Raw genomic sequence first — 9,367 nt, 5'->3', positions numbered from 1 at the left:
TCATATTATTATCAGTGTACACATTTCTATATACCCATTGTTTCATCTTACTATCTTACAATCCAAAATCTAACCCGCCTTTTTATTGTTATGATCCAAGGCTCTACTCAAAAAGGTTCAAAAAGTGACTCTTAAGGGATTTCATAAGAACTTCTCAAGAACCTTAGCGCATTCACTTCTTCTCCTTTTCGTTGTTTCCACACTCTTCGTCCTCTTCGTCTTATTTCTCAAAAATGGTTGAAAATAGCGCTTGGTACACACTTTGTTCCTGAGATCTTCATGCTGTAGATGTTGACAACCTCTGTTTTAACTATGGGATTCCCACATATGTAGTCATACCTACTGGCTAAGATTATCCCCACTTTCCTCCCAAGGAAAGTGTTGATATTTTCAAAGAGCAGGTTATAGCAGGTCTTCGCTTCCCTATCTATCGTTTCTTTGTCGCTGTCAGCCAATACTTTTGTATTCCACTTCATCAACTTATTCCAAACTCCATTCACATCCTAAGTAGTGCCACCATTGTTTTCCATCTATTCGGCATCCTTTGTCTCCTTGCTTATTCCATCATTATTTTTAATCTCAACAATTGACAGATGACTTGTTTCATTTTTGTGCTTGTCTTAAGGTGACTCTATTTGATAGGATTCTACCTTAGGGCAAGTAGAGAAACAAATACTTTTTCATTCAACTCCCGACTTCTTTGTCTTGGCCAATGACATGGTAGCAACACCTTCCCCCTATTCTAGATTTGGGTAATATTCGTACGGATTCAACTTTATGCATGACCTTGGTGAAGCTGAAAGGTTTGAAGTTCAGTTTGACCGAGTTGACTATAGAGAGCTTGTTATACATTTTTGGGCTTAATCCTGTTGACCTTGGACTAAGTGCTACTTTTGTTAAGGAATTTTTCTCTCCCCTTTAGTTATTTATGAAGGTTTTTCTCATAATATTCACTTATTTTTGTAGCAAAGGCTATTAGCCCAGCATTTCTCTTTAAGAATACTCAGATAAAGGAGGATGTTATGAACTGACTCGATGAGACCTTGCTAGAGGAGTGCAAAGCCAAGCGAGCCTCATCCTCTGTCGGTTGCCTTCCCCTCGTAGAAACTGCCTCCTCTAATTATGATTCTTCCAACTCGGACACTCCCCTCACGTTTAAAGTCAAAAGGCCCCAGTCAGAAACTTTGGATCTACCTGAGCAACCACTGGACGAGTGGAATTCACTTGATATGGCCGAGGTTTTTTCCGCTCGAGGAAAAGAGCTCATGCCAGTGAAACCTCTTCAATCTAAGCTTGTTATGAAGACGACCAATCCTACACCTGTACCTTTTGCGGTCGCATAGGCTTCTCAGTCGATCGAGACAACACTGAAGCCTTCATCAACTCATTTGGCATCGCCGCAAGCCTTAGGCATTTCTTCCATCACATTGGGGAATCCTAGGCAAAAGTCTATTATAAGGTCGGCCAGTCCTACACTTGCACCTTCTAGGGTCGCACGAGATCTTGAGCCAGTCTATACAATATCAGAATCTTCCCCATTGACTTGTCTAGCATCACTAAGGTTTTCTAGTGCGCTTCCTTCAAGGCCTAGTTCTCTGATTTACCCTCATCGTTATTTCAAATAAACCTGTGCATTACCTTCTTAACAAGAGCTGGGGTCACTGCCCCATCCTATTACGGGGTATTGAAGCTTGGAGGTCTCTTAGTTAAATCTTGGGTAAAAGCATGGAGCCAGTTAAAAGGGTCCACGGTGTTGGCGTGTGCAAATAAACACGCTCAAAACACTACTACGGTAAGCTCCTAACTTGGCCTATCTTATGAATTAAGATCTCATTATTGTTCTTGTCAGCTTTATGCCTCTGTACTAAACCTAAGCCAATTGGTCATGGACCTGGAGTAGGATAACAAAATCCTCAGAGAATGGAGGAGTTAGAAGCTACCACGTCCACCCCAAGCACCGAGACGACTAACTTGCGAGAAGAAGTGAAGGCTCAGGCCGGGATACTCTTAAGTATAGGACAGACCTTGAAGGAATATCAACAATTAGTGATTCTCAACAGATGGACTGGAAAAAATTAGAAATCTTGCTACAGACCAATGAATCCAAGCCCCGAACAGAAAGCGCTATGAAGGCCAGGGTCGTTTTTGACCTGACTTTAAAAACTACTCTGCTAGAGGAGCTGAGCCTTTCTCACTCGTTTGAATCCTCTGAACGAATCAAGGAATTATCCTCCAAGGACTTATTAATATTGGAACAATAGGGGAAATTGGACACGCAAGAAGCCCAACTAGAATCACTACAAGCTGAGTTAGACTCCGTAAAAGCTGAGCTAGAAATGTACAAGGCTAAAGAGGATGAGCGATTTGAGGTCAAACAGAGGGCTTATCTCGTCTCCCTCGAATTCGATAAAAAATTCGCTAAGCCCATTTTGAGAATGCTCACCCATGTATCTTAAGGAGTTGCCCAACAATTACAAGAGAGCGGCTATCTATCGACAGAACTTCCTCGACAATTCATAGACCATCACCAACTTCTCAAAGAGCTTCCGAAGGACCTCTTGAGCAAATTTGATGAAGCATATGATAGTGTTTTTTTTTGTTGAGTAATCATTGAAGGAAATATAATTTAAATGTCAAGCTACGCATGTAATATTATTAAATCACACCCATTTTCTTGTATATCTTTAGAACCACCCATTTTTCTCATAAAATAAATTTTGTGTGCCTTCTTCATAAAATATTTATTAGTTTGCATAATAAATTGGGTGGGCTTATAATGCTGAACAGAATAATTAAGTAGAGTGAATTATTGGGATTTAATCAAAGTCCCACATTGAAAAGATTTATGAAAGATTATGGGTTTATAAGGATGTATAATATCTTCATTGACATAAGGTCTTTTGGGTAGAGCCCAAGAAAAAGCTATGAGGGCCTAAACTCAAAATGGATAATATCATGTCATTGTAGAGATATGTGGATATCCTTTGGACACAACAAATGGAATCAGAACTATGGTTCATACTAGATGCCATGTGAGGTGTCCTTGAACGAAGTTGAGGGTAGGCCTAGTGCAGGTTAGGGTGACCGGATGTTTGTGGGGAGACTCCGGAGCAGGTCAAGGTGATTGAATGTTCGCGGGAGGCCCAGAGCAGGTCAGGTTGATTGGATGCTTGTGGGACACCCTGGAGTAGGTCGGGGTGACCGGATACTCATGGGGAGGCCCCGAACATATCAGGGTGATCGGATATTTGAGGCCCGAAGCAGATCAAGAGTGATCAGACGCAGATGCTTGCAAGGAGGCCCGGAGGTCTGGGTGACCAAATGCTCATGGGGAGGCCTGAAGCAAGTCAAGAATAACCGGAAGCTCGCGGGAGATCCTGGACCATGAGAGCAATGATGGTCCTTCTTTTGAGGAGAGGATTGTTGGGATTCAATCATTCCCCATTAGAAAGATTTGGAAAAGTTCATGAGTTTATAAGAATGTAAGATATCTCCATTGACATGAGGTCTTTTGGATAGAGCCCAAGAGCAAAGCCATGAGAGCTTAAACCCAAAGTAAATAATATTATGTTATTATGGAGATATGTGGATATCTTTTGGACACAACATGAATGAATTGTTTTGTAAGAGATCTCCGGGCTGAATAATATGCGAGGCGATCTATTGACGCCTAGTGAAGAAGTTAAGCCAACGGACTATAATTTTTTTAATATACTTATGAGATGACCTCTGAATGAATCCTTCATAATGTTAGGATATGCCCGACGCAATGTGTACTAAAACATGTTTCGTAAACATGCACAGTAAAAAATAAAATAATAATAATTCATAAATTATTACATCACACGCACCACATGCATACAAGAATACAACATGCCAAATATGATTGCATAATTAAATTTTTATGGAAAGTAAATTTACGCTAGGTGTACCTTAAAGATGACCTGTAACGAGAAGGGCATCAACCGTAGCAACGTTGTCGAATCTCACCTCTATTCGTATCTATGCCGAGCTCCTCATGGGAACTCCTTGAGTATAAGCCTCTCTTTCGGAAATTACTAGCCGCAAGCGAAGAAGAGGGATCAAGAGAACGAGGAAGAGAAGCATACAAGGAAGAGATTTCTTCCTTGTGGTGGTCACGACAATAAGGGGAAAGGCTTCCCCTTGTTAGCGGCGGCAAAGAGAGAGGAGAGAGGGAGAGGAGAAGAGAAATTGGGTTAAGGTTTTCTAAAAAAACCTTACAAGTCAATTAATGATCTCATATGTATAATTTTCTCTCAACCATATCAATATATAGCCCTCATTAATGAGTTGGATTAGAAAGCCTAAATCCAACCCATTATCCTTTAACTAAAAATTAACCCATTAATCTCTTGGTTTGGTTCACAACTAAACCAAGTTAGTTCATGATTAATTCATGATTAAACCAAATATGGTCCAACTATTCCATAAAAGATGTGGCACATATGCGCTTCCATTGTGACAAATATATTCATATTTGTCTTACGTATGGTCCAACCAAACATTTATCTCTTGATCTAAAAATCCTATTCTTTAACTTGTTTTAGGTCTTTTAGAGACTATTTAGTGTGTATGACCCAATAGATTCTTGGTTTATCTTGGTTATCCATAATTAACTACTTAATTATAGAACGATCATGAGTGGCACCTAGTAGTACATCATGATCCCCAATTATCTGAAAAATCATAGTTAATCTTAGCATGAATTTTAAACCCTTCAGCAGCTACAGTGAGTCGCCTCTCGTTCCTTTCACTTGTCTTATACCCACTTGGTTCAGGACATGGTTTATGTGTCTTATCCCCACTAGGCTGACTACGTCACACATAGCCCAAGTAATACTTCATCGTTCTATAAATTCAAATTACTCGTACATTTGTACAAGAGTCTCGCACTCTTAACATGTGATGCTTTGGCTAAAGACTTTGAGTAATAATCCTAATGAGTGGTCATAGGGTATACGTCTCCTCGCAAGGAGTGGTGAATCCTCTATGGGCTATCCAAACACTTTCAGGAACTTCAACTTATACCCAATCATCTCGGGTCCACACCTCAATGAGATGCTTGCTTAGGATGTCAAAGTATAAGTCTCCATGACTAAGATGACTTGTATACCTCAAGTTGAAGGAAACTTGCACTCGTGTTGCAGTAAGAACTTCACAGACATATCTATATATATGTAGAGAACCATATAAAGTCTTACTACGAGTCACTCCAATGAATTAGTTGTCATAACTAGCATCCACATTTAACTCTCGACATCCTAATGTCTCCAACCAGTGAGAAAACAGTTGCTTGGCCGAACCAAGGAGTATAACCTGTGCTAATCTTATAAAATTGATAATGTCTGAATGCATTAATTCGACGACTAGGGAAATTTCAATATATTCATAATTGTACATATAGAGATAATCACTAGTTGCGATCCAATCACAAATTCTCTCATGCTATGAATTATATTATGGACATCCAGTAAATGAGTTTAAGATAATAAAATATATAATATGCACTCAAATAGCAAATATATAGTTATCAAATAAATAGAAAAAATCGTAAGGTGATTGCTTTAGGACATCTCTCAAATTCTAACACATAATTGATTACTGACTAAATATTAAATCAAATGAGATGATTATACCGAACAGAATAATCAAACCGATTAATACAATGGAACCCTTACGACTAGAACCCGCACGAGGGTTTGAGTGTCCGGAATATAAAGGCGCGAAAGTATACTCGCTTATAATTCGGTCGGTGGTTCGGGAGTTTGGAATATAAAGGCGCGAGAGCATGCTCAATTATAACCCGGCTGGAAGCTCAGGAGTTTGGAATATAAAGGCACGAGAGTATGCTTGCTTATAACCCGACCAGATGTTCGGGAGTCTAGAATTTTAAAGGCACGAGAGTATGCTCGCTTATAACCCAACCGGATGCTCAAGAGTAAGGAATTTAAAGGTATGAGAGCATTCTCACTTATAATTTGGCAGGAGACTCAGGAGTCTAGAATATAAAGGCACGAGAGTGTGCTCGCCTATAACTCTGTCGAAGGCTTGGGAGTCTGGAATATAAAAGCATGAGAGCATGCTCACTTATAACTCGGCCTGATGCTCAAGAATTTAGAATTTTAAAGGCGTGAGAGTATGCTCGCTTATAACTCGACCAAATGCTTGGGAGTGTAGAATTTAAAGGTGCGAGAGCATGCTCGCTAATAACCCGGTTGGATGCTCGGGAGTCTGGAATATAAAGGCGTGAGAGAATGCTCGCTTATAACTCATGTGAGAGCATGCTTGCTTATAACCTGGCCGAATACTCAGGAGTCTGGAATATAAAGGCGCGAAATCATGCTCGCTTATAACTCGGCTGGAGGCTCGGTAGTCTGGAATATAAAAGTCAAAGAGCATACTTGCTTATAATCCAGCTGGATGCTCAATAGTCAAGAATTTTAAAGGCGCGAGAGCATGCTTTCTTATAATCCGGCTAGATGTTCGGGAGTCTGAAATTTTAAAGGTACGAGAGTATGCTTGCTTATAACTCGGCTAGATACTTGGGAGTCAGTAATTTTAAAGGCGCAAGAGCATGCTCTCTTATAACCCGACCGAAAGTTCGGGAGTGTGGAATATAAAGGCGTGAGAGTATGCTCACTTATAATTCGTTTGAATGCTTGGGAGTCTAATATATAAAGGCATGAGAGCATAATGCTCGGGAGTCGGAATATAAAGGCACGAGAGCATGCTTGCCTATAACTTGACCGGATGCTCGGGAGTTTGGAATTCGCTAGGACCATTTGAGATAAAATCCCCTGCATTTTCATTGAGTAAAAAATATTTAAAGTACTATATCAATACATTAGAAGCGTACTCTTAGGTCCTATAAGGAAGTAGGTGGTTGACACTCCAAGGTCACTCTAAATTTTTTCCATTCACATCTTGGAGATAATAGGAACCCGAGACAAGCTTGTGCACCACCTTTTATGGTCCTCCTCACTGTAGCTCTAGCTTGTTAACATCCCCGATCGGCTTGACCCACTTCTAAACTAGATTGGCAACTTAAAAAAAAAAAAAATCTGGGGATGACCCTTCTGTTATAATTTTACTTCATCCTTTAGCGGTATGCCATTAGCTGAGCTACCGCCTTGTCTCTAACTTCTTCTATTAGATCAAGTTCTATAAGGCGTCGGTCGACATTATCCTCGTCATACAACTGCCTTCATTCGGATTCCAGGCCAATCTCGACCGAGACCACTGCTTCACCACCATAAACTAGATGAAAAATGGTTATACCTATCTCTTCTCCACCATACAACTGCCTATTCATCGACCCAGCTCCCTCCAATGCGATCTAATTTGATTTTCAGTCCTCTGATAATTTCTCTATTCGTCACTTCTTCTTGGCCATTACTTTATGGGTAGGTCATAGTTGTGAAGGTTTGTCTGATACCATAGGTTGAGCACTACTCTGGGATTTTTCTACTCTAGAATGTCTTCCATTATCTGACACCAGTTTGTGTGAGATTCCAAACTTGTAAATAATATGCTACTATAAGAATTTGATAACCATCTATTTGGTTATCTCGGCCAATGGTTCGACTTCCATCCATTTCAAAAAATAATCCACTGCTACCAGCAAGAATTTTTCTTAGTAGGTGCTACAAGAAAAGACCCCACTATATTCATACTCCACTGATCGAAGGGGCAAGATATAATAGAAGTTTTCAACAACTCCGTGGGGGTGGTGTGGGATATTCTGGAGCTTTTGATAGGATAAGCAGATTTTTTCTAACTAAGTTGCATCACCCTATAGAGTGAGCCAAAAATATCTGGCCAGTAATATTTTTTGAGCAAGAGACCGGTTGTCCACATGACTTCCACACGAACCCTGATGTACTACCTATAAAATGTATTGCACATTGTCCAATCCAATGCATTTGTGTAGAGGACATGAGAAAACTTATTTATAAAGATGATCTCCAATCATAGTGAACCGACTGACTCTTTTCTTGATCATGCGTGCTTGTTCTCCTTCTATTGGTAAGATGCCTTGTTGTAGAAACAAAATGATTGGTGTTCTCCAATCACTTCGCAATTTAAGCTCGGTCTATCGTTCAATGCAAGTCACTAGTAGTGTTTGTTCTATAGGCTTATCCAGTGTCCATGGAACTATAGAGGAAGCCAATTTGGCCAAGTCATCTGCAGTCTGATTTTCTGCCCAAGGAACCTTTTGTATGCTTGCTTCTTGGAATCTTGCTCTAAGCTTCTCGAATACCTCTACATAGAGCTTGAGTCGCTCATTATTAATTTCAAAATTTTATGATAATTGCTACATGGCTAACTGAGAATATGAATAAATTAAAACCTGAGCAACTCCCACATGCATGTTTGGCGGCTTGCAAACCGACTATCAATGCTTTATATTCTGCTTCATTATTAGTAGCCCGATAATTCAGTCGAACTTATAGTTGCATTTTGTCTTCTCTGGATGATATCATAAGAATACCTATTCCGCTGCCCTACCGAGTGAATGCCCATCCACATATATCTTTCAAGTTTCTTCAGGCTCAAGGTTTTGCATCTCTATTATCAAATCAGCTAAGGCTTGACCTTGATGGCCACTCGGGGTTGATATTGTATGTTATATTCACTGAGCGTGGTTCACTTAATCAACCTCCTGGAGACTTCTAGGCTAATAAGTACTAGACCTAAAATGATGTTAGTAAGTACCATGATTGGATAAGAAAGGAAATAAGAATGCAACCTCTGAGTAGCTAAGACCAATTCATATGCTAATTTCTTGAGTGCGGTGTAACGACACTCAACTTCTTTTAATAAATGACTTTAAAAGTATATAGGCTATTGATCTTTTCCCTTCTACCTTACCAACACTGATCCGACTGTGTGCTCATTAGCTGACAAATACACCCACAAAGGTTCTCCTGCCACTGGCTTAGCAAGTATAGGCAAGGTGGACAAATAATTTTTTAACTCCTCAAAACATTTGTCCCAGTCAGCATCCCATTGAAATTTGATCACTCGGTGGAGGATCTTGAAAAAGGCAAGCTTCGATAGGTCGATCAGGAGATGAAGCGAGAAAATGCTATGATCCAATCTGTCAGTGTTTGTTCCTCCTTCAGATTAGTGGGGAGTCATATCTTAGAGGGCTTGCACTTTTCTCAAGTTGACTTCTATCTCTCGCTTGGTCATAATGCATCCCAGGAATTACTCATTTTTTTCTCTGTATAAACATTTACTGAGGTTGAGTTTCAGTCCGTATCACCTTAAAGTTTGGTAGGTTTCTTCCACATCGGTGCACAGGTCGGTTGCCCTGAGGGACTTAATAACAGCAGCATCTACA

The sequence above is a fragment of the Zingiber officinale genome, chromosome 6A (genome assembly GCF_018446385.1).
Source record: "Zingiber officinale cultivar Zhangliang chromosome 6A, Zo_v1.1, whole genome shotgun sequence".
Taxonomy (NCBI): Eukaryota; Viridiplantae; Streptophyta; class Magnoliopsida; order Zingiberales; family Zingiberaceae; genus Zingiber; species Zingiber officinale.
This window is presented reverse-complemented; position numbering follows the sequence as displayed.